The sequence below is a fragment of the Tupaia chinensis genome, unplaced genomic scaffold (assembly GCF_000334495.1).
Source record: "Tupaia chinensis unplaced genomic scaffold, TupChi_1.0 Scaffold000386_1, whole genome shotgun sequence".
Taxonomy (NCBI): domain Eukaryota; kingdom Metazoa; phylum Chordata; class Mammalia; order Scandentia; family Tupaiidae; genus Tupaia; species Tupaia belangeri.
The window spans coordinates 94,155-120,638 of NW_006159888.1; the positions used below are offsets into that span (position 1 = coordinate 94,155).

A 26,484-nucleotide genomic window follows, 5' to 3' on the forward strand; every position below is an offset into this window, starting at 1 on the left:
CCATGTAGGATCCAGCATCCTTTTTTTTTTTTTTTTTTTTTGCTATAGGGCACATGCACTCGCTAGACAGACAGAGAGAGACAGAGAGACAGAAAGCGAGGAACCCCCCCCCCCAGGGGGGATGGCCATGCTGCAATCCCTTCTCCTCCATTCTCCTTTCGGGATCTTGGGCATGCACGCACACGTGCCCGGCATGAGTTTAAGCCGCCAGGTCCGGGACTTGAACTGTGGTCGACTACGTGGGAGTCCAGCGACATAGCCATTACGCTAAATGCTGGTCCCCTAGGATCCAGCATCTTAACCATCTGCTGGCCCAAAACCAAAACATTTTACTACAAATAAAAGATTGGAAGACTTAATATTATTAAGATATCATACCACTCAATGTGATCTACAGATTCAGTATAATCCATATCAAATTCTAGTGATGATTTTTGCAGAAATAGAAAAACCTATCTATGATGATAAGTTGTATTTTACAATATAATGATAAAAAATATAGATCTCTTAACAGAACCTCAGAATACACATTGCAAAAGTAGGCAGAATTGGTAGGGGAAATAAACAATTTAAAAATAACAGTTGGAAACTTCAATGCTGCCCTTTTTTTTTTTTGTCCAGGTAGGCTTTATTCCACGGATGCAAAGGTGGTTCAATATATGTAAAACAAAAAAATGTAATGCTGCACTTTTAATAATTAGTAGAGCAACTAGGTTGAAGAGCCAAAGGAAACAGAAGACTATAAACCAATTGACTTTTTATATCTATATCTATATCTATATATCTAGTGTGTGTGTGTGTGTGTATATATATATATATATAGAGTATATATGTTCCTCAAGCACACATGGAACATTCTCCAGAAGTCCATGCACTAGGCCATAAAACAGGCCTCAAATGTAAAAGGATTGAAATCATACCAAGTATGTTCTCCAACTAAAATGGAATTAAATTAGACATCAATAACTGGGGTCCAGCAGCTGGCATAGTGGTTAATGTCACAGGACTCCAACATAACTGACCGAGGTTCAAGTCCTGGACTCAGTGGCTTGAAAATCATGCTGGGTGCGTGTACTTGTGTGCCCAGGATCCTGCGAGAAAGGAAGAGATGGGATTGTAGCATGGCCATCTGAGATTTATCCTGATAAGCTAAGATGAATATTTTAAGTTCTAGAGCAAGCACTAATAATTTCTTTTTCTTTTTTTTTGGAGAGATTTTCACTGTAGGGAATGTGCGCTCGCCAGACAGACAGAGAGAGACATAGAGACAGAAAGCGAGAAATCACCCCCCAGGGGGGATGGTCACGCCGCAATCCCTTCTCCTCCATTCTCCTCTCGGGATCTTGGGCACGCACGCACACGCGCCCGGCGTGAGTTTTAAGCCACCGGGTCCAGGACGCGAACCGCAGTCGACTACGTGGGAGTCCAGCGACATAGCCATTACGCTAACTGCTGGTTCCCGAGCACTAATAATTTCTCACTTTTCCTCTTATTGTGTCTGTTTCTCTCTCCAGTGAGCTCACACACCTGAAGGCAAAAACCTCTTTAAAATAATATAAACAATTGAAGGAAATTTGTGAAACTTACAAATGTGTGGAAATTAAACAACATACTAAGTAACCAGTAGGTCAAAGAAAAACAAATCACAAGGAAAATTAGTACTTTTTTTTGGAAAGGTTTTAGCTATAGGGTGTATGTGCTCTCCAGAAAGACACAGAGAGACAGAGAGTGAGAAATCACCTCCCAGGTGCATGGTCACACTGCAATCCCTTCCATTCTTCTCTCGGGATCCTGGGCATGCATGCACATGCACCCAGCGTGAGTTTAAGCCATCAGGTCCAGGACTCGAACTGAGGTTGGCTGCATGGGAGTCCAGTGACATAGCCATTATGCCAACTGCTAGTCCCACAATACTTTAAGATGAATGAAAAATAATTACCAAACATAAAGGAATGCAGCTTTAGGGAAAGTTGTAGTTGTAAATACATTAGAAAGGGAATAATGAGGGAATAATAACAGTTAGCGTAATGGCTATGTTGCTGGACTCCCACGTAGTCAACCGCGGTCGAGTCCCGGACCTGGTGGCTTAAACTCACACCAGGCGCGTGTGCGTGTGTGCCCAAGATCCCGAGAGGAGAATGGAGGAGAAAGGATTGCAGTGTGGCCATCCCCTCTGGGGGGGTGATTTCTCGCTTTCTATCTCTCTGTCTCTCTCTGTCTCTCTCTGTCTGGCGAGCACACGTGCCCTATAGCAAAAAAAAAAAAAAAAAAAAAAGGGAATAATGAACAATTTGAGAAGGAAATTAAGAAACCAATTTCATTTAAAATTGCATCAGAAATAATAAAATACTTATGAATAAACTTAACCAAGGAGATTGTACATTTATGAAAAACTTGTACACTGAAAGCTACACCTTCATTAAAAAAATGTACCAAGACACAAATAAATGGAAAAACATCCTGTGTTTGTGATCGGAATTAGAAGACTTAATAATGTTAAGATGTCAATACTACTCAAAGTGATCTACAGATTCAGTCCAATCCCTATCAAAATCCTAATGATGTTTTTTACAGAAATAGCAAAAGCTATCTGTAATAATTAGTTTTGGGTGTGAACTTGATTGGGACATCTAGAAAAAGCATTACTATGGGTGCATTCATGGGGTTAATATGGGAGTCTGAGAAGGCTGGATGTGGAAGATCCATCCTCCTGTGGGTGAGTATGACCCATTCAACAAAGGGTCCAGAGAGAATAAATACAGGAGACAAATGGTTCTCACTGGTGACAGAGCAAGATAGACTTCTGTTGCCTTGGCCGTCAGAATTTAAGGCTCTCCTGCCTTTGGACTCCAGGATTTACACGAGCTGTCCACCTCTCCAGCCGAGTTTTCAGGCTTTCAGCCATGGTCTATGAATTACACACTGGCTTCCTCGACCCTGGGGCCTTTAGACTTGGACTGATGCATCTACCGGAATTCCAGGATCTCCTGCGTGCCGGGGACCTGTTGTAGGACTTAGTAACTGCCTTAATCGCATGGGCCAGTTCCCCTAATAAATCAATTCTATATAACTGTACAAACTTACTGGTTTTGTCTCCCTTGAGGACCCTGACAAATATACCATTCTAAAATTTATATGAAATTTCAAGAAACTCTCCATAACCAAAAAATATTGAAAAAGAGGAATAAGGCCAGAGGAAAAAACCATAAGAGTAAATTTTTGTATTTTGAGTTAGGAAATGGTTTATTAGAACACCAAAAGCATAAATAAAAAAAAGAAAAATTATGGGGAATAACAGTTAGCGTAATGGCTATGTCGCTGAACTCCCATGTAGTCAACCGCGGTTTGCAACCCAGACCTGGTGACTTAAACTCATGCCAGGCACGTATGCGTGTGTGCCCAAGATCCTGGGAGGAGAATGGAGGAGAAGGGATTGCGGCGTGGCCATCCCCCCTGGGGGGTGATTTCTCGCTTTCTGTCTCTCTCTCTCGGTCTGTCTGGTGAGCGTATGCACCCTATAGCAAAAACCTCTCCCCAAAAAAAGAAAAGTTATGTAAATCTGGTCTTCATACAAATTAAAAACTTGTGATGCAAACAAACAAAAAAATTACAAGAAAGCTAAAAGACAATCCACTGAATGGAGAAGATATTTTCAGATCATATAACCCACAAGAGATTTGTGTCCAGAATAAATATTTATGTATATGTATGTATATATATACACACACACAGCCCTTTACAATAATAAAAACACAAATACCCCAATTTAAAAGTAGATAAAGGATTTGAATAGACATGTTTCCTAAAAGAGCATACAAGTGGCCAATCACACATACATTTTTTTTCAGCATTATTAGGGAAATACAAATCAATTCACAATGAGATACCACCACTTCACACCCACTAGTATGGCAGTAATAAAAACACATGCAATGTGTAGTGGCAAAGATATGGAGGAGTTGGGACTGTCGTATATTCCTGATGACAGATAGATATTCCTGACGGGACTGCAAATGGTGCAGCCACTTTGGCAAACAGTTCGGTAGTTCTTCATAGTGTTAAACATAACACATGACCCAACAATTTTACTTGCCAGCATTTATTCAAGAGTAATGACAACATTTGTCCACACAAAGTCTTGTACACACATACTCAAGGCGATGTTATAAAATAAAAAACTGTGAACAACACCAATATCCATGAATAGTTGAAAGGAGAAACCAGCTGTGGCATATCCACACTAGGGAATACTGATCAGTGACAGAAGAATGGGTTATCAACACGTGTAGCGACATAGGTGAGTCTCAAAAGGATTCTGCCCAGTGTCAGGAGCCAGTCACGAAAGGCAGCATATTAGGTGATTGTATTTTTAGGACATTTGCTGAGTTCTCAAATATCCAGAGGTAGAAAATAGATTAGGACAGGGGGAGGGGTATTGTTGAGAGAGAGTGGAGAGTGGATGCTGAGAGCTTCGGGGTGGCTTTTAGGGGAACAAAAATGTTCTAAAAGTAGATTGTTGTGCAACCCTGTGAATTTATTTTGAAAACATTCAATTGTTTGCTCTAACTGGGTCATTTGTATGGTATGTGGACTATAGCTCGGTGGATCTTTTTTTTTAAAGTGAGTGAGTGGTGGCAGCTGGATGAAATACTCGCCCTTTGCCGCAGAGACATGGCTTTGTGTCTGGGAGTGGACCGAGTCAACTAGCTGGTGTGTGTGAATCATCTTTGTCACATGCAAAGTTCATGTAACGCTCATACAGTGCAAGAGAGAAGACATATTTCTTGTCCTAGTGGGAAGGGGTGGTTATATAAGCAAGTGTTTGATTATGAAATTTAAAACCACAACTTAAGCTTTTGAAGAATTCAGAGAGGGTTAGAGTAGTCATTGCAGACATCTTCTATTAGGGAGAAGTTTGCCCTGAGCCTTTAAGGATAAGCAGATGGATGTGGGCGCATGAGGACTGCCGCAGCCTGGCGGTCTCACTGTGTGGTAAGTGCCCCTTCCTATGGACCTCCTCACGTGCCTTCTGCAGCCTCCCGGGCACTGGGCAGCACTAATTGCCTGGCATTCTATGTGTTAAGTGGAACTCTTTTGTTAGTCACGTTCTTACTGTTTACTATGGCCAGAACTGCAGGAATCACCTCAGAAATGTGATCTCCAGTGTGTCTTCCCACAGGAGATGGCAGTGTCCTTACTCTCCTCTTGGTTGTCATCATTATTTACAGATGGAAAAAGCTGGCCCTCAAGTACTAAGTGATCTTCACACAATCTCGGTGCCAAGAACGTATTCACGCTCCCTGCAATCTTGTCTTCAGAAGTCATTTTTTCCTGCCTTAAGTCATCTCCCCCCAACACACTTCAGATTATATAAGCTCAGCTCCTTAATATTGGTTCGTCGGAAAAGTCTGACACATTGCATAGAAAAACATAGAAAAGTAGGCAACCCAATAGTAGAGAAGTAGAAAAGTCTGACAGTAGTTCTTCATTCAGCATGAGTTTCTTACAAAGTTTAATTATTATTTCTTCTGTAAGAGAGAGAAGCACCCCCAACAGAGTCCTCACACCTGATGCACCTCCTGTCTCAGCATCCCGGTCCACAGGCACATCATGTATTTCTGGTGCATACGGGGAGGCCCTGGGACACAGACCTGAGGCCTTAACATGTAGGTCCAGCCTTGCAGAGCATTTTGTCACTGCTGTGGCTCTGTCTGGCTCTCAGGATGGTTTTGAGACTCTGTTCCTCCTTGATCACCTTGCTGTGATCAGATCTTTCAGTCCTTTACTTAGGGTGGGCCTGGGTTGTGATCAGGTCTCCGTGGTCTGACCAGCCTAGAGGAGTGTGTCAAGAGGGTGGCCACTGACATGGTAGAAAACGCTGACAGGGTACAACATGAAATAGGCTGGATTCTCTTCTGAAGTTCTCCTCTTAGAGCTTCATTTATTCCAGGATATGAAACCCTGCTTTTCCTGGCCAGAGCTGTACCAGAAAATGTAGCCCTTCACATCAGAGAAGGGCCTGCAGGGTCATCAGTCACTCAGATGGCTCCTTACCGAATGAAGCAATGTTCTGGTGAGGAGGTGGGCAGGAGAGAGAGTAGGAGAAAGCCGAAACTTAACAAGTTGGGAAGAGGGCCACACAAATGTGGGACTGTGCAGATTAACGTATTAACATACGTTCTCATTTCTCCAGGGTAAACACCTAAGAGTGGGTTGTGCGGTCATATGGTTCCTGTATAAGGAACCATCTGTGGCAGGCAGGATTTCAGGCCTCCTGACCTTTCTCTGGTGTGACTGTCATGTTATGTGGCATGGGAAAAGGAATTTACAGACAGGATTGATGTTGCCAATCAGCTACCTTAAAATGGGGAGGTGATCACATGGGATTAGCCAAGTGGACCCAATAGAAGCACAAGAGTCCCTGTAAATGGGAAGGGGTGCAGAAGAGGAAGAGGATGTGACAATAGAAGCAAGGTCAGAGTGCGCACATGAATGAGACCCAATAGGACTGGCCCCAGAGATGGAGGGACATGGAGCCTCCTGGGGCTGAGAAGGCATGAGAACAGTGCTCCCCGTGAGGCGCAGTGAAGAACGCAGCCCTGCTGACACCTTGATTTTAACTCAGTGAGACCCGTGTACCTAGGAAACTGTGAGATTGTTACTTTGTGTTGTTTCAAGCCACTATGTTTGTGGTAATTGCTCACAGTTATAGTAAAAAACCACTGTAACCCTTCTGTCTGTGGTTCTTTTCTTTCTTTCTTTCTTTCTTTCTTTCTTTCTTTCTTTCTTTCTTTCTTTCTTTCTTTCTTTCTTTCTTTCTTTTTTGAAAGAGATTTTTACTATAGGGTGCGTGCGTGTGCTAGAGAGACAGAGAGACAGAAAGCAAGGAATCACCCCTTGGGGAGAATGGCCACACTGCAGTACCCTCTCCTCCATTCTCCTCTCAGGATTTTGAGCATGCATGCAACACGCACCTGGCATGAGTTTTAAGCCAGCAGGTCTGGGACTTGAACTGTGGTCAACTATGTGGGAATCCAGTGACTTAACCATTATACCATCTGCTGGTCTCCTGTCCATGCATTTCCCCGGTGCCTAATGATGTTGAGCCTTGTCTTTATTTGTCATTCATATATATACTTTGACAAAATATGTTGATATATTTTGCCCATTTTTAATTGAGTTGTTTCTTTTTTACTCTTCAGTTTTAGATACAAGTTCCTCACAACACATGTGACTGGTAAATATTTCTTTCCCATTGTATCTTGTTTTTCTCATTCTCTTAACAGGGCAATTTATAATGCAGGAGGTTTACATTTTGAAGGAGTACAATTTATCAGTATTTTCTAGTTTTTTTCCTCCCCCCACAGGGCTCATGTGCTCAGCAGACACACAGAGAGGGAAATGGCCACACTGCCACACTGCAATCCCGTCTTCTCCATTTTCTTCTTGGGATTTAAGGCATGCACACATATGCACCCGGTGTGGTTTTAAACTGCCAGGTCTGGGACTCAAATCGTAGTTGGCCATGTGGGAGTCTACTACATTAACCACCACACCACCTGCTGGCCCCAGTTTTTTCTTGTATGAATAATGCTTTTAGTGTCATAACTAAGGACTCTAACTAACCTCAGGTTATAAAAATCTTTCTCCTGTGCTTCTTGACATTTTACAGTTTCACATTTTACATTTAGAGCTATGATCCAGTTTTTTTTTTTTTAAATATTTATTTTACTTTTATTCATTCATCCATTTTATTTTAATTTGACCAGAGAGATACACAGAGAGCGAGAGAAAGAGGGAAAGTGAGAAAGGAAGCCACCAGCTTGAGGACTTGAACCATGGTCAGCCATGTGGGAATGTCCAGCGCCTTAACCACCACGCCACCTGCTGGTCCCAACTATGATCCATTTTGAATGAATTATATAAACTATGAAGTTTAGATCAAGTTTCTTTTTGTTGTTGGTGGGTGGGAGCTTTGTTTTGCTTTGTTTGCACAAGGACATGTAATTGTTCCAGCACCATTCATTGAAAAGACTACCCTTTCCTCATTGAGTCGTGTTTATACCTTTGCCAAAAATCAGTTGGACATATTCATGTGCATAGTTTGTATTTCTGACTCCTCGTTTGCCGCACTGATTTATGTATATTCTCTCTTCACCGATTACCAGTGACTTCTGATAACAGTTGCTTCGTAATAATCCTTGAAAGCAAGCTATGTGATTCCTTCTGCATTATACGTCTGTGTTGTTTTGGCTATCCCAGCTCTTTTGCTTTCCCATGCAATTTTAGAATCTGCTTCTGTGTATCTACGAAAAAATCCTACGAGGATATTGGTTGTTACTGCATTAAATTTGTAGATTAGTTTGGGGAAACATCTTTATTATACAGGTAGACTACCTCTTATCTGAAGTGCTTGAGACAAAGTGTTTCAGATTTTCCCCCCACATTTTGGAATATCTATCTATGTATCTATCTATCTGTATGTAGTTAGCAATATGTTGGGAATGGGAACTAATTCTAAACACAACATCTATACACCTTATACACATAGCCTAAAGGTGATTTTATACAGAATTTTTTTATTACAGCATTTTGACTGTGATCTGTCACGTACGGTCAGATGTGGAATTTTCCACTTGTGGCATCATATCAGTGCTCAAAATGTTTCAGATTTTAGATTTCAGATTTTTGGATTAGGGATGTTCAACCTGTATTGAGTCTTCCAATACGAATACGGCATGTCTCTCCATTTATTTAGGTCTTTTTAAATTTCTGGGATTAGTGAGTTATAATTTTTGGTATTAACATACTGTATATATTTAGGATTTTTTAACTAAGTATTTAATTTTTGCAACCATTGAAAATGCTACTTTTTTTCCCTTTTCTTTTTTTTTTTTTCAGAAATCATGTGTGCTCACCAGAGAGATAGAGAGAGGGATAGAATAGTCATGCCATAACTCCTTCTCCTCCATCTTTCCCTCCTTTAAAATTTTGGGCATAATGGGACCAGTACATGTGTAATGGTTATGTTGCTGGACTCGCACATAATCAGCTGCAGTTCAAGTCCCCGACCTGGCAGCTTAAAACTCATGCTGAGCGTGTGTGCTTGCATGCCAAAAAACCCAAGAGGAGAACAGAAGAGAAGGGATTGCAGTATGACCATGCACCCTGGGAGGTGATTTCTCACTTTCTGTCTCTCTTTATCTCTCTGGTGAGCGCACACGCACTATAGCAAAGAAATCTCTAAAAAAAAAAAACAAAAAAAAAAACAAAAAAACCCTCTCTTTTCTGCATCTACTGCAAGGATGATGAAGACCAGTCTCCGCAATCAGACCGTTGACATTCTGGAGAATGTCAACATCACTCTGAAGGGACGCACAGTTATTGCGAAGGGCCCCAGTGGAGCCCTGTGGAGGGACTTCAGTCACATCAGTGTTGAACTCAGTCTCCTTGGAAAGAAAAAGAAAAGGCTGCGAGTTGACAAAAGGTGGTGAAACAGAAAGGAACTGGCTACCATTCGCACTATGTGTAGTCACGTCCTGAACATGATCGAGGGTGTTACGTTGGGCTTCCGCTACAAGATGAGGTGTGTGCACACTCATTTTCCCATCAACGTTGTTATTCAGGAGAACGGGTCTCTTGTTGAAATCTGAAGTTTTTTGGGCAAAAAATACATCCAGAGGGTTCAAATGAGACCAGGTGTGCTTGTTCAGTATCTCAAGCCCAGAAAGATGAGTTGATCCTTGAGGACAATGATATTGATCTTATTTCAAATTCAGCTGCTTTGATACAGCAAGCCATGACAGTTAAAAATAAGGATATAAGAAAGTTATTGGACATTATCTATGTCTCTGAGAAGGATACAGCTCTGAGAAGGGGACAGTTCAACAGGCTGATGAGTAAGATTTAAGAGTTCTCCAACTACAGTAATAAGCCAGATAATTTCTAAGGACATTATATGATATTTTAAAGATAATAATAAAAGACAATAATTGCTTTGGAACTTTTTCTTAAACTGATTATCCTTTTCCAACTACTTGGCAAGTAAGAATTGAGGAGTAAAGAATTACTCCTAGTAGTAGGAGTGTACTAAGAACAATACAGAATTCCTGATCGGGAATTTTTTCATCTAGTTGTTTTTCTTCGCAGGAACAAGTGACTTGAATCTGGTTTTTGAAGGAATAGCAAGGATGTTTGAGGCAAGAGAAATACAGTACCAGGGAATGTGGCTGTTCATAGTTAAGAGACTGGGGAAGATCCTGAGGCTAATTTTACCATCAATTTCTATTTGGTACATATGTGACCTAGTCATTTGTAAAGAGATACCTGAGAAGCGAAACAAAGTGACAAAGCCTTAGTATGAGCCTTAGTATGAGATGTAGTCTATGTCATGGTAAACATTTTGCCATCTGATGTCTCAATCTGTCCTACTTCAGCCATGCACCCTAGACCTTGTTTATTGTTTAAAAAATGTAATAATCCTCCTATAATCTCTAAATTCCTTGTGTCACACTTTAAGTGTGATGTGATGCTACCATGCCGGAATATAATTTAACATAGTTCTCTCAAAAACAAGAAAAATAATTTTAGGTATGAACACACACACACACACACACACACACACACACACACACACGGTGTGTTTCTCAAGCACCCGGGTCCAGAATTTGAACTGCATGGTTGGTCAGGTGGAATCTGGCTGCCTTAACCATTTTGCCATGGCATTGACACTATTTCCAAATCTAGTTATTTATTTTAGTTTTTTGCTATAGGACACATGCACTCACCAGATGAGGAGGGGGCAGAAGGGAGTGAAAAATCAGCCCTCTGGAGATGGTCATGCTGCAATCCCTTCTCCACTGTCCTCTTGGGATTTGGGGCACACTTGCATGTGTGCCTGGCATGCTTTTTCAAGCTGCTGGGTCCAGGACTTCAACTGTGCAGTCAGCCTTGTGGGATCCAGCTCCTAACCTCCACACCACCTAGCTGGCCCTATTTCCAATTTTTAAAAAGTGTATTTAGGGACCAGCAGTTAGCGTAATGGCTATGTCACTGGACTCCCATGTAGTTGACCATGGTTTGAGTCTCAGACCCAGTGACTTAAACTGACGCCAGGCATGTGTGCATGCCTGCCCAAGGTCCCGAGAGGAGAATGGAGAAGAAGGGATTGTAGTGTGGCCATCCCCCCCACTCGGGGGCGGGGTGATTTCTTGCTGTCTCTCTGTCTCTGGTGAGCGCATGCACCCTGTAGAAAAAAATCTCTCAAAAAAAATTATTTATTTATTATGTGAACGAGAGAGACCAAGAGAGAGGCAGTACCCTAACAGGGTTGCAATACTAGGTTCTTCCTCCAGCCTCTGCCAACTCTAATTACAGAGATGCAAATGCCTGACAGACCCAGGGAGGTCTTGGAATAAACCTTCCTGTGTGGGTCAGCCCTACAGAGTATTGCATTTTACTGCTGTGCCACTATCTAGCCCCCATTAATTTATTTCTGAATGCTGAACCAGCTTTGCATATCCAGGATAAACTTTACTAGGTTATGTGTGTAATTCTTTATATACATTGGTAGAATAGCTAGTATTTTTTGAGGATTTTTGCATCTAGGTTCATGAGAAAAATTGTTCTTTCTTTTTTTAAATTATGTCTTTTTCTGATTTTGTGATGCCAGCCTCATTGGATATGTTGGAAGGTGTTCTCTCTACTTCTGTTTTCTAGAAGAGATCTCAGAGAATGGTATTAGTGGTGTCTTAAATGTCTGGTAGAATTCAACTGTGAAATCTGGACATGGTGTTTTCTGTTTTTGAATGCTATTAATTATTGATTCAATTTCTATAATAGATGTAGGGCTATACTGATGATATATATTTCATTTATGTGAGTATGGGCACAAGTCCTTTATCCTTGTATTGTTCAGGGAACTGGTCTGTTGCATTTGAGTTACCACATGTGTGGATGCAGAGTTGCTTTTAGTGTACTCTTGTTATTCTTTTAATGTCCATGGTATTGGTAGTGTTGGCTCCATTTTGCATGTTTTATTTTCATTTTAATTGTGTTCAAAATATTTTCTAATTTTAGCTGTGACCTTCTTTGGGACATAAGGAAATGGAGGAAAATAAATAAACAGGAGATTTCCCCTGACACTTTTTTTTTCATTGTCAAGAGGGCACATGTGCTCCCATAGAGAGACAGAGAGAGGGAGAGGGAGAGGGAGAGAGCACTCCCTAATGGAGCATGCTCATGCCACAGTCCCTTCTCTTCCATTTTTCCAAGAAGTCAGGATTTTGGACATGAATGCACACTCATGCAGCTGGCATATTTTTCAATCTGCCTGAGTCTGGACTCAAACTATAGTTGGCCATGTGAGATCCAGCCCCCTTAATCATGAGGCTATCAGGCCAGCTCTCCCTAACTCTTTCTGAGTGTTTTAATTTGTTTTTCCTTTTCCTTGAGCCAGTACTAGAAGTCTTCCCTTAGGGCTTTCTCTGTCTGCACCCTAGTGCCCACTTCCAGATCAGGACACACTAGAGATAAAGGAGAAACTTTCCTGAGGGGCACCTCAGTCCTAGTCTTCTGCATCTGACCATTGCTGTTTCCTTTGAAGGGACCTCTAGGAACTGCTCCATACATTCTGTCTTTGGTTTTCTAGCTCCTTCCTGCCTCAGGAGCTGGGACCTCCTTGATGTCCTCTTACTGAGGGATGTCTTACAGGCTATGGTAAAGATGAGCCAGAAAACAGGGAAGCAGCAGATGGTTGCCTAGCTTAGACTTGGGGGATTGCATTGGTGGAAGATAAGGGGAAGCAAGCAAAAACTCCTAGGGGAACTAAAACCTGGCAGACTCTGGGCTAAGTATAGAAAGGGGAGGGACCAGCAGTTAGCGTAATGGCTATGTCGCTGGACTTCCATGTAGTCGACCACGGTTTGCGTCCTGGACCTGGTGGCTTAAAACTCACGCCGGGCGCATGTGCGTGCTCACCCAAGATCCCGAGAGGAGAATGGAGGAGAAGGGATTGTGGCGTGGCCATCCCCCCTGGGGGGTGACTTCTCGCTTTCTGTCTCTCTGTCTCTGTCTGGTGAGCGCACGTGCCCTATAACAAAATAAAATAAAATAGAATAAAATAAATAAAAAATAAAAAAAATAAAGAAAGGGGAGAAAGATATTGCAGTAGGGAGACCAGGTACGAAGGTGTGAAAGGGATAGTGTCTTTAGGGAATAAAAACAAAGGTTTTGTATAGTCAGAGCACTGTCTGCAGCAGAGCATTGAGAAGAGACAAGAGGGGCAGAGACTGATCAGATCCTAGGCCTTTATACTATGCTGGGGTATTTGAAATTTGTTTCAAAGTTTGTGGAGAATGTATTAGTTTATTATGGTTGTTGTAACAAATTACCCCAAGCTTAGCAACTTAAGACAACACAATGCGTTTTCTTAGAACTCTGGAGGATGGAGTGAAATTGGTCTCAGTGGGCTGACATCATGGTGTGTGCAGGTCTAGTTCCCTCTGGAGGGTCTGAGGAAGAGTCTGTTTCTTGCTTCTTTGAGCTTCTAGTGGCTGTGAGCAATCTTTGGCTTTTGGCCTCTCCATCTTCAAAGGCATCTCTTCCTTCTCTCCTCGCAGCATCTCACAACATCTTCTCCTCTAACTGTGACTCCACCTCTCTCCTGAGTACTCTTGTGATTACACCGGGCCACCTGGATGAGCAGGGTGATGTCCCATCTTCAGATCCTTAATCCCACCAGCAAAATCCCTTTGCCATGGAAGATAACATCTGAGGCTCAGGGAATGGGGTGTGGGCATCCTGGGGATCATTAGTCAGCCTACCACAGAGCACATCTCACAGATTTTCGCTGAAGAGGGTGTTGGGATAGCACTGTCAGATCCGAGGCTTAGAAAGAGCACTCTGGCTGCAGAAAGTCCGGAAGTGAGCCCGGAGGCCCAAAGAACCCTGTAGAAGGCGCAGAAATAATCTGGGCCAGTGGCAAGAAAAGAGGACTTGCCTAGAGCACCCAGGGCTGTTGTCTGCAGGATTTGGGCCAGAGGGCATGTGGGATGAACAAGAAGGCAGAGGGGTCTCTGCTATCCTCCACTAGTGGGTAGTGCTCTCCTTGTTGCAAGGGACGTTGCCTATAGGGGGCTGACAGCGGGCCATCCTGGGAAGCAGTTAGGTCCCAGAACCTGGAGAGATGGGTAGAGGTCGCTGTGTGGTCGTGACCAGCACAGAGGCAGCACTTGAAGCCATGATGGGATGAGAGGGCATTGGGTGGTGTCTAGAATTGGAAAAGATGCAGAAGCTGTTGGGGGAACAATGACCTGCACGGCTCCAGAGAAGTGAGAGTGTGGAAGGGAGCCAGGAGGCAAGGGAGCAGCAGGGAGGGGTCGGTGTGGGCCCAGAGTGGGAAGCGATGCATTTGCATTTAGAGACCTTCCGGTTGAGTCCTGCAGGACAAAGGGAGAGAATGGTTCTGTGTTTGCGCCTGCCGACCCCGCGGGGCCAGAGGCTCTGGTTGGACATCAGCTGCCTGCACTCACAGAGCGGCTGAGTCAGGCCCCCTCCCTGGAACCTGGTGTGGCAGGCCAGACCCACTTTGTTCTTGAGCTTGTCCTGGCAGCGGCTGAAAAGCTGTATTATCTGCCTTTCTTGGCACAGTCACTGAGGAGCTCAGGATTTTGGTGCAATGGAGAATGACGATACTCATCCTCTGCTGCCATTCCACAGCAGCACCTGTGGGAGGACGGTCAGAGGGGGTGGTCGGCCTCTGGAATATACTTGCTCTGTGGAGTGCTGCTTCTCTCTCTGGTGGGGCTTCCTTCCCAGCTAAAGTTGCAAGAAGAGGCCCAGAAAAAGGATTGGGACTCAGGCCCTGGACATAGGGTAGGACTTCTGGTCGGGCTAAGTCAGGAATGGGGCATTTGAGGGATGAGCACATGGAGGTGGCGAAGCAGAAATGGGCGTGAAGTGTGCTCAGCGGTGGAGATGCTCAGCTGGAAGGGAGGGCATCCCAGGCTGCCAGGTGCCAGGCCAGGGCAGGGGCTCTGAGTCCCCTCTCCTTTCCTTTGAAACTTGGTGTTTGGTCCTGGTTTTCCTGCCTATGCCATGTGACCCTCTCAGAACCATGCACGTGAGGTGAGTGGGGCAGAGAATTAACCACTCCATAGTTACCACAGCCAGGGCTAAGCCAGGATGGGAGCCTGGACTTCTGTCCCCTGGGGAAGAGGAGAGAATACCTTCTGGGGTGCTACTTAACAAACACCTAAATGCTTGTTGCTGTTCAGTCCTCAGCTCTCCTAGGCCTGAGTGCCGACAGCCTGATCTCACACTGAAGCCCAAGGAGGAAGTCCCAGCCCTAGCAATGGCGTAGCCAGCCTCAAAGGGAGAATGGGTTCTCCCAGAAGTGAGTCTGCATCACGGAACGTCATGATCGAGCAGCCCCCACAGTCACCTCACTTTCCCCATGAAAGACTGGCTCGTGCTGGCCGGCCATGCGGGCTGACACAAGCACCTTTGCTGAAGCTCAGTTCCCTTTGCCAGGAGTTTTAAAAGCCTGTTAATATAGAAAAGCTTCGAGAAGTCTGTAGGAAAAGGGTCTGTTTAATTTCATGGCATTTCTCAACATGACCTGACCATCCACCTCTTCATTTGTTCCGTTGTTTAAATTCCATGGGCTCTACTTCAGAGATGCTTCAGGCAGGCAACCTGGGAAACTCAGCCCATGCCCCCAGGCCCTGAGAAAACCCTGACCCCTCAGTAAATAGAAAAGCAGGCCCTTTTTCTCACTCTTACCAATGGAGGAAGCAAAATGGAGAGATCTTGTCATCTTGACTTTGAGTCCAATTCTTTTCCTTGAAGATCCACAAAACGGGGATGCTGTAGGAGCCTATCAAATGTGATTTTAAGTCTTGGTGCATCTCCTGTGTGCTATGTGATCTTAGGAATGTCCTTAGCCTAGCATAACACCAACTGCATATCTGTATGATAAAATCTAGCCACGGTGCCTAACAGCGCTGCCATGCAGTTTAGATAAGTTTAGATAAGGGCCACCTCCACCCCGGTTGGGGCCAGTGGTCATGCAACAGTGAAACAGGACCCTGCAAGGCTGGCCCACATGGGAGGGTTCTGAATTCATGTCTGAGAGTTCCGTAAGTACTCAGGTATGAACATGCCCATGATCTAGGGCTGGCTGAAACTGGGATGAATTATGGAGTCAGAACCTGGTGGGAGGTCTGTCTGTCTGTCTGTCTGTCTGTCTGTCTGTCTGTCTGTCTGTCTGTCTGTCTGTCTGTCTGTCTGTCTGTCTGTCTGTCTGTCTGTCTGTCTGTCTGTCTGTCTGTCTGTCTGTCTGTCTGTCTGTCTGTCTGTCTGTCTGTCTGTCTGTCTGTCTGTCTGTCTGTCTGTCTGTCTGTCTGTCTGTCTGTCTGTCTGTCTGTCTGTCTGTCTGTCTGTCTGTCTGTCTCTGTCATGGAAGGAAAGAAGAAAGGAAAGAAGGAAGAAATAAAATAAAGGTAGGTGATACATCTTACTGGGACGCAGGCTGTTAATTCCTTCCTCTGCAGAGAATAGGCTTAGCTTTCTAAAAATGAGTTAAAGCCTATTTCAAGCAGTTCACCTTGTTGGTAAAGGGGATTAGCGCTTCTTCCACTGGTTATCAAACACAGAGCTGAAGCTGGAGGAGGAAGCCGGAGAGGCTGTGTGCTGTGTACGACTCGGGCCTCAGATGTATGCCCTTCACATATGCAGGCCCTGTTTTCAAAGACTTTCTTTAGGAGTGTGTGATCCACAGTAGATGACATTTTGAAGCTGAGGTTGTCTTGGAAAATTTCTGCACTCGCATGCTCTTCCATCCCAGTGCAGGGCCACCTCCACCCCTGGGGAGCACCCCAGGCCCCTCCCCAGGGCTCAGCTTCCTGCCCTTTCCCACTTTCCTCTGCGCCTCCTGCTCTGAGCTGAATCATGCCAATTGTGTGTCCCTTCCCCGTGACCACTGGATACAATCGCAAATCTTACTGCAGGCAAGTCCTTTTGTCCAACTTCTGTTAGGCTCTTAATGGGGTTTCTAATGAGTCACTGCAAAGGAGACTGTTTTCCTGCCAGCTCCTGGGAGAGGGAAGAATTTCCCTGTTGTTTTGAGATTATGAGTTGCAAGGGGAGGGGATACAAAGGAGTAGAGGAGAAAGAACTGGCCAGGACATCCATTCCACATGTGCAAATGGGGAGCCACAGGCCTCACGGGGCCTGATGTAGTTTAGGGGATGAGGTCAGTGCATGCCTGAGCTGGTCCACACGCTCACCCAAGGCACATGCGCAAACACTGTGCTCACTGGTGTATCACAGCTTTAGAGGCTTCCAAGGCCGAAGGATGGTCAGACAGCTGGCACAGGGCTGTGGGCACTAACATTCTTCCATCGCCTTCCTTAATCTTCAGGGGAAGGGGCGCACACAGCTCTGGAGCCAGAGTATCTAGGCTTAAATCAGCTCGTCTACTTCCTAGCTGATGTGTCTGGAAACAAGTCATTGGTTCTGAGCCCCATCTTTACTGTCTGTAAAATGGGGAGATAGTGCCTAGTTCATAGGGCTGTCATAAACTAGCGTATGTAAGGGTTCAACGAATATGTCATCATCATTACATTCATTTTATGAAAGGAGAAAATAAGACTCAGAGATAGGCACTGGTCACCTTTTTCTTAGCTACTAGTGGCAGAACAGGGGCCTCTATCTAATTGCAGCTGGGGTTCTCTTTTCAGGATACCAAGCTGCCTTTCATGATCAGACATGAACCCTAATGATGGGATGTCAGAAGCCAGAGAGGGTAATGCTGGGGAGCTGGGGGCTGAGTGGGTGGTAGGAGCCCTTGAGAGGTGTGGCCTTTGGCCCAGGTCACACTGCCTAGGGTTTCCAGGAGACACCCCTCCATTCTCAGGATAATCTGATCTCATCAGGCTGCTTTGCAGTGAAATGACAGCTATTTTGGATTCTTGGTGCCCCCTGCTGGTAACTGATTGCATGAGCGCTTTCCTTGAAAGATGAAAGCTGAGAAAGCTACTTAAAAAACAAAGTATATTTTATTATATATCTAATTATAAGCATATAATTAGATATATTTGTTAAATATAATTATATGGCTTTTATTTTAATATATGTATGATTTTTAAATTGACAAAAATTGTATGTGTGGAAGACAAAATGATATTTCAAAATAGGTATATATGTGAGGGTAGCAGAAGTTAATTAACCTATCCATCACTCCCACACTTACTGTTCTGTGTGTGTGTGTGTGTGTGTGTGTGTATGAGAGAGAGAGAGAGATAGAAAGAGAGAGAGAGGGAGGGAGAGAACACTTAAAATCTACTCTTTTAGCAGTCTTCACTGTGTTTTATAATATATCTTGGAGCTTATTCCTCCTGTCTAAATGAAATTTTGAATCTTTGACCAATATTTCCTCAATCACCATCCCAGCCCCTGATCATCACCATTTCATTCTCTGCTTCTACAAGTTTAACCTTTCCAGATTCCACATTTAAGAGAGATCACCTTCCATCTGAAATGGGGTAGGCTAGCTACAGTTCTGGGTAAGACAAAAAATGCCTCAGTTAACAAGTATCAAACCACGATTTTAAAAAACTTCCTTGCCAACGGTAAAACAACTAAGTTTAAATAAGCCACCCTATTAACTATAATGAAACAAAGCTGTTTTAGTCTATAATCGCTTTTCCCTAAGCTGGTCTTTTTTTTTTTTTTCTTCATCTCATCAGAGAGTTTATTTAACTTGAGAAAAACGGGAACAGTTTGAATGCAAATGGTTAGGTAAGGTATGGTATACTTGCAAGGGGAACACCTTGTAGCTTTTTAAAATAGTGAGGTTAGAAATACTATGTTAGATTTAGAAAGTAAACAATGCACATAGTGAATTCTCCAAATTTTATATCTATGTACATAGTGTTTTTTTTTAAAGAATAGGTTTAATGATAATAATTACTTAAGTTATTCTAAAGAAAATTTTGAAATTTCAAAACTCAAAATGCTTAAAATCTGTTCATATTGGAAAAATATTCCTCAACAAAATAAAGTAATAGGTTTCTATAAGTGAACATCACATTTAAACTTTCCTTCATTTTAATATTTTCACAAAATTAAACAAAAATGCACAGTGTTTGATTTTTCTCCCCCCTTGGGTTCAGGAAGTCAATATTCAGTTTTTATTTCAACTGTTACACATATTTGTAAATATATCATCTAGCTGCTATGACTTGACAGTCAAATTAATCAGTAGTATATTATCCTACAACATAAAATGGAGCCAGATCTTTGTTTGTTTTAGGTTTTGTCATAGGGTATGTGTGCTCACTGAAGAGAGACAGAGAAAAAGTGAGACGTCAACTGTTAGAAGGAACGGCCACATGGCAGTCTCTTCTCCAATCTCCTCTCAGAATGTTGGACATAAACACACACACGCCTGGCATGATCTTTAAACCTCCTGGTCTGATACTCAGACTGTGGTCAGGCACATGGGAGTCTAGAGCCCTAACCAGCATGCCACCTGCTGGCCCCCCATTTGGTATTTTTCATCATAATAACCTAAGTAGTCAAAGGCAAAACTTGTGGTTGCTCTCCAAATCACCTGAAAGCATACAGTGTCAGTAGTTGTTTGTTACATCAGCTTTATAAGTTCATCTGTGTACTTCAGGTATCTGGAACTAAAAAAGGGATTCTTTCATATTTGATAAAAATGTACTTGACTATTTCATAACATTAATATTTATTACTTTATATGAACACTGTATTGAAAGCCCAAGTATTCACTTTACACACAGAAATTTACAATTATATACCACTTGACAACGGTGGTAAACACATTATATTCTACAGAATCTACTTTGCGGAAATTATAAAGTTCTAAATATCAAAATGTATGGCTGAAGAAACAGGTATAAGTTTGGCAGACAGTAATTTTGACAGGGAAGTTGCAGTGCGTATGACAGTAAATATGTGAATTCGATAATATTGAGTTTAGAGTAGTCATTGTGCTTTGTGTTGACCTGAAAAATATAACACTGGCTGTTGAAGAAAGCATATTCAAAAATATTTAATTCACTTTAAAATGTCACACAAATTATGGTGCTTTCTATGCATCCCTAAAGCATCAGTTACTTAGCTTAGTACATTACTAAAGGAATATGTTAATTCTTCCAGTACAGTAGTGTTTTCTACCAGTGACATTAGCATATTCTGCAAGAATTTAGAAAGAAATGTGTAATATATGTGCAATGTTCAGAAAAGCAAGCAAAAGTTAAAAGACCCTGCCTGGTTTTTCTAAGATGGTCTCATCTGCTTCATAAACATTCATTCTACAAAACAGTAAGCTAATGTCTGAATACAATTAAATCTGAATACAAAATAAAGCACATTTTCTCATAAATAATGAAGTCTTTTTTCTCAGGCACCTCAGAAATATACAGAAGAATTTTAGTTTGAACAGATCTCTTGGAATGTGTTTAACCTGGAATTTCAACAGACTTACAACTTCTAGGGTTTCACAAAGGCCAGATTTAAAAAAAAAATTACTCAGAAGAGAAAGAAAATGTCTTCTGAAAGAGATGAACTCAGTCAGTACCAACAGGAAAAGTATAAACCAGCATGAAACCCTATGTTAAAATGTTGAAACTATGATCAAAATATGAGCTGTCAGAAAGAGACATGACAAAAAGCTTTCTTGCATATATAAAATCAAAGTGTGATAATCTCAAAAAGGTTTTCAAAATTATAATTACTTTCTGATTTAAAATCTTCAGTTTTAAATTTAAAAAAAAAAATCTATTCACAAACCACTGATTTGACCATACCTTCCTTCTAATCCTCCCCATCCCCCGAAAGAAAAAGAAAAAGAAAAAGAAAAAGAAAAAAGCAGTAAGCAGGCCCCAGAGTAGCTGATACTCATAGTTCCTACATGTACAACTCTTTCAGGATTTATCCAGAAAGTACTTTATTTTACAACCTGCTTCTCTTGTAAAACAAAAGGTCTACTTTATTCCATAAAAGTTTTACACAATGTAAAACCGTGTGTAAAATACTGCGTCTAAACGTTCCTCAATAGTTAAGTCTCGTTCCATTGGTTCATCTATGACTTCTATGGCTTCCTCGTCATTACCCATGGATGATCCTGAGATAACCTTTCCAGTTTTCCTGGAGTTGGATCCGACTAATTCTTCTGTTTCACGTCAGTCAGAACCACTACTTACAGGGCCTGCATTTTCTCTACCTGCAGAATGTAAATCTTCCTCAGCTTGAGACAGATCAGATTCCTCCATTTGATTATTCTCCTCAGAAGTCTCTTCATTCACAGTGAAGCCATCATCAGATTATTTTCCTTGGTTTTTTCTTTCTGGGCTCATGCCTCTTGATGTCATAAAAGACTCTTGTTCTTCCTCTTCATCCTCTTCTGTACAGTGCTGCCTGCTACAGCTACTTTCTTTGTCTTTATCCTGAGAGGAAGATAATGCTTCTGTTTCTTCTGCCATAACCGAGAAATTGCACCTGAAGTCGTTTGGCTGTCTCTCTGACTTCACCTTCTTTGTCAAACCTGAGTCTTCTACCTCATGCCCCTCAGCTTCCACAGCATCTTCATCTGGATGCTTATTTTTTATAGGGCTCACTGAGGAAACCTCTGAATCAGACACCAGAGTCCCTGTGATTTTTCTCTTCATTTTGCTGGAAGTTGGACTATGCTGTCTGTGCTCTCAGACAAACCATTAGTTGTCATGGGGGCTGACAAAGGAACCTTTGGTCGATTAAGTGGCCTGGGTGTTCCAAGCCCATTTATTTTAGACCTGTCAGTATAGCTTGGTGAATTTCCAGGAAATGTAACACCATTCATTCAATTTAAACTATCGGAACTCTTTTTCTCTGAAGAAGGATAAACACAGCTAACAACCATCGCATTCTTTTCTACTCCTGAGAAATTTGTTCCTGTATAGTTTCTCCTTGGATCCATTAGCAATTCACATGGTTGCTGCATAGTAAAAAGGGTACCATTAAATCCCATGACAATTTTCAGTATCCTTTCCTTCATTTCATTAAAGGGAATGCATTTGACATTAATTAAGATTGGGAGGCTCTCTTGGTTCAGGAGCTGAAGTTCTAAAATCATCCATCACTTTCTCCAGTTTGAAAATAAAATAGCCTTTAAATTCGGACCACTGAGTCATATTTCTGCAGTTGTGGCTACAGGACAAAGAAATTGACACAGGACAGGACAAACTTCCTTTTCCTCCCTCTTCTCAAAATGTTTCCTCTTGCGCCTGGCATGCAGGGGGGCTGGCAGGGAGGAGGCTGCAGGCCCACAACCCATCCCTGAAAGGGATGCTTTTGCTGCATCTTATGTTTAGATTACATGCATTTTAATTTTCATTTAGTTCAGAATATTTTAAATTTCTCTTGAGACTTCTCTGAATCATGGGTTCTTTGGAAGTGTGCTATTTAACCACATGTTCTCTCTCAAGTGTGGAAGCTAAAAAAGTTGACCTCATAGAAATAAAGTATTCATACAATAGTGATTACTAGAAGCTGGGAAAGGTTGGGGAGGTAGAGAAATATTGTTCAAATAATATAAAATTACAGTGAAATAAGAGGAATAAGTTTTAGTGTTCTATAGCACAATGGTGTGACTATAGTTAACAATTTATTATACATTTCAAAATAGCTAGAAGATTTTTATTTTGAATGTACATATCACAAGATATGTTTGAGATAATATGCTAATTACTCTGATTTTTACACATTATATATACATATCAAAAAATTATGTCATGCCACTTAAATATGTACAATCACACTGTACCACATAAACATGTACAGTTATGTGTCAATTAAAAATAATGATAATAGAAATGAATATGCTGTTTGATTTTCAAATATTTTGAGACTTTTCAGCTACCTTTCTGTAGCTGATTTTAGCTTAGTTTCATTATGTCCTGAGAGCACACTTTGTATGTGTCCCATTTTTTAAATGGAAAAACTTTGAGGAGTTTTGCCCCTATGTTCATAAGAGATATAACACACATGTTTTGGAGCCAGAAGGTGGCATAGTGATTAAGGTGCTGGACTCTGACATGGACAAGTGAGGTTCAAGTCCTGGACCTGACGACTTGAAAATCACAGGGCATGTGCGTGTGTGTGCCTAAAATCCCAGGAGAAGGATGGAGATGGGATTGCAGTGTGGCCATCCCCCCTGGGGAGGTGAGTTCTCACTTTTCCTTTCTCTGTTGCTCTCTAGCAAAAACTTAAAAACAAAAAGCACATGTGTTTTATGGCCCAGATCTATGGTTTGTTTTGGTGAATGTCTCATGTGGGTCTGAAGAGAATTTGTGCTATTATTGGGTGAAATAGTCCATAAATATGAACTAGGTCTTTAGTGATTTCATGCTTGTTATCTGACAATTACTAATATAAGGGTGTTGGGACCAGTAGTTAGCGTAATGGCTATGTCGCTGGACTCCCATGTAGTCGACTGTGGTTTGAGTCCCAGACCTGGTGGCTTACACTCACGCCAGGTGCGTGTGTGTGCGTGCCCAAGATCCCGAGAGGAGAATGGAGGAGAAGGGATTGCGGCATGGCCATCCCCCCTGGGGGGTGATTTCTTGCTTTCTGTCTCTCTGTCTCTGTCTTTCTGGTGAGCGCACTAATATAAGGGTGTTGATGTAAAAATTTTAATAGTTGATTTGTCTGTTTTTTCCTTGCTCTTCTATCAGTTTTTGCCTCACCTATTTTGACTCTTTTTATGCACATACACCCTGATGATTATTATGTCTGCTTGGAAAATTTACCTCTTTATCATTAGGTAGTGCCGTCTATATCCCCGATAAAGTTTCCTTGCTTCAAAGTCAGTTTTGTCTGAAATTAAGATAGCTGTTTCAGCTTGCTTTGATTAGTGTTATTATGGTATACCTTTTCCATCTTTTTACTTTTTTCTTTTTGTATTATGATAAAATATGCGTAGCATAAAAGTTATAATGTTAACTTTGTTTTTTTGTTGTTGTTGTTTTTCATTTTTAGGTTTTTGCCTTAGGGCACACGTGCTCGATGGAGAGAGACAGAGAGAGGGAAAATGAGAAATCACCCTCCAGGTGGCATGGCACACCACAATCCCTTTTCTTCCATTCTCCTCTCGGGATTTTGGGCATGTATTCACATGCACCTGGTATGAGTTTTAACCCACTGGGCCTGACACTCAAACCATGGTCAGCCCTGTGGGAATCTAGTGCCCCGACCTCCACACCACCTGCTGGCCCCTAGGTTAACCGTTTCTAATGGTACAGTTCAGTGACATTGCATGCACTTACATTATTGATTAGCATCCATTACCACTATCTATCCTCAAACATAGCTCATCTCTCCAAACACATAAAGCAATAACTCTCCATTCTGCCCTCTACGAAGACCCTGCCAACCACCACTCTATTTGAGTCTCTATGAATTTAGCTATTCTAGGTACATTATATAGATGGGATCAGATAGTATTTGCTCTTTTGTGACTGGCTACTTCTATTTACCATAATGTCTTTTTTTAAAGTTTATTCATTTATTTCTTTCATGAGTTGGCTGAGGGAGCAAGGGAGAGGAAGAAAAATAGTACTTATAACAGGGTCTTTTTCGCCACAATTCATCCCCAGCTTTAACCAGCCCTGGGTCATGGGCACACACATGCCCAATGTGTTCAGGAAGTTCTCTAGACATGCACCTGGGACCCTCTCCTATAGGTCAGCCTTGTGGAACATTGCTTTATCACTAACCCCCTAGCATGGTATCTACAGGGTTCATCAATGTTGCAGTATGTGTCAGCATTCCCTTCCTTTTTCAGGCTGAATAATATTCCCTTATATAAATACAGCACATCTTATTTACATATTCATCCATCAATGGACACTTGGGTTGCTTTCCTCTTTTGGATGTTTGACTAAGGCTGCTAGGAACACTGGTATATGACTATCTGCTCTAGTTCCTGCTTTTGAAAAAAGTTTATTTATTGTACTGAGAGTGTTAGAGAGAAACAAGTATCCCAGCAGGGCCCCATTGTAAATCACCCTCAAGAGGGTCATCCACTTGGCAGGAGTTGGGCCCATAGACCAAGGCAAGTAATTGGCACAAAGAGTGCTTTTTATTTTTTAAATTTGTCTAGCCAGCAAGCAGGAAAGTCACCAGAGATAAAAGAAAATCACTGGAGATAGCTCCCAAAGCAATGCTTTTCTGAGGCATGAGATATTGTGGCTTTTATTTAGAAAAAGTGGGCAGGGCTGGGGTCAGTCACGTAAAGGTGGGCTCCTGTAGGCACAAGCACAGTGACTGGTCATGCCTCTCCACACATCACCTGTTAGGTAATTGGGACTGTAACTCCTCTGGGGCAGAGATTTTAGTATTATAATAAGCAAAAATTCACCAAAGTTCAGTGAGGGTCTGTTTCCAGTCTCTCTCTCCCAACTTTAACCTGTTCAGTCTGGTAAGGGCCCTAAGCTCTTCTTTGTAAGATTAGGCTCCTTGTGAGGCATTCTTAGCTTGAGTTAGAGCTCGCGCTCTGCAGAACCAACTCAGTTAACTTGTGCTAGAACCTACTATTTACACCATCATGCTGTGATCCCTTCCCATCCCTCCTTCCAGCCAGGATGACAAGCATGCTCCTGGTATGCTCAGGTCTACCCAGCATCCAAAGCTGAGTCCTCCACATGGCTTCCAGCATCACAGAGCAAATTCCCACCACCCGTTCCAGCCTGGTTGGGCTTCATCTTTGCCTTCAGTGCTTTCGGCTAAATATTCAGAGCGAAATTTCTTTTTCATATTGTTGTTTGTGCTCCGTGAAATTTCTGTTCTTTTAGCTTGTGTTCAGGTAATGTTTTCACAGAGATTCTCTTGAATGTTGGCATTTAAAACAGGCAAATCAAACCACCACCAAAAGAAAAAAAGAGAAAAGGAAAGAAGGAACCCTCGCCTCTCTTTGCAGACTGGCTTTGTGCTGGGGCAGTTCTTCACCAAGCAGCTGGACTTGCTCTGAGCCTAGAGGTTAGCTCAGGGTGAACAAAGAAGGTCTTCTTAGGTCAGGTCTCCTCCATGAATGCCTCTTGCCTGGGCATACATGTGGCTTTTTAAATTCTCCTGTGTGCACAGCTGCATTTGAATTTCCTAATTTCCCAAAATGTCTCACCCCAGCTTCTCTGGTATGAGCTGGTCTATTGTACATCTCCCAGTGGATCTCTTGCCTCAGGCATCTGTGTGGACTTGTGGTCCTGGTAGCTTTATGAGCAGAGCCTGTCACTTTTCCCAGCTGTATTCTGAGTTGTGTCAGTCTGTCCTTTAGGTCTGCCCAAGACAGGTTAGCGCTACTCAGTCATTTGCAAGTAATGTCTGCTCTACCCCTTCAGGTTTGGGTTGGGGGACTGGAGCCCCAGCTGTTGCTCAACACCTAGTGGCCTGACATTCTCAGTCGGAGGTGGCAAAGGTAGG

General features: G+C 42.4%; 1 protein-coding gene and 1 pseudogene across 1 annotated transcript in view; one reads left to right on the forward strand and one right to left on the reverse strand.

Annotated features, from left to right (window-relative positions):
- LOC114008766 (serine/threonine-protein phosphatase 4 regulatory subunit 2-like) overlaps positions 1-21,933 on the reverse strand; it is a 41,732-nt pseudogene extending 19,799 nt beyond the window's left edge.
- LOC106733149 (uncharacterized) overlaps positions 1-26,484 on the forward strand; it is a 132,378-nt gene that overhangs the window by 21,253 nt on the left and 84,641 nt on the right. The window lies entirely within an intron of this gene.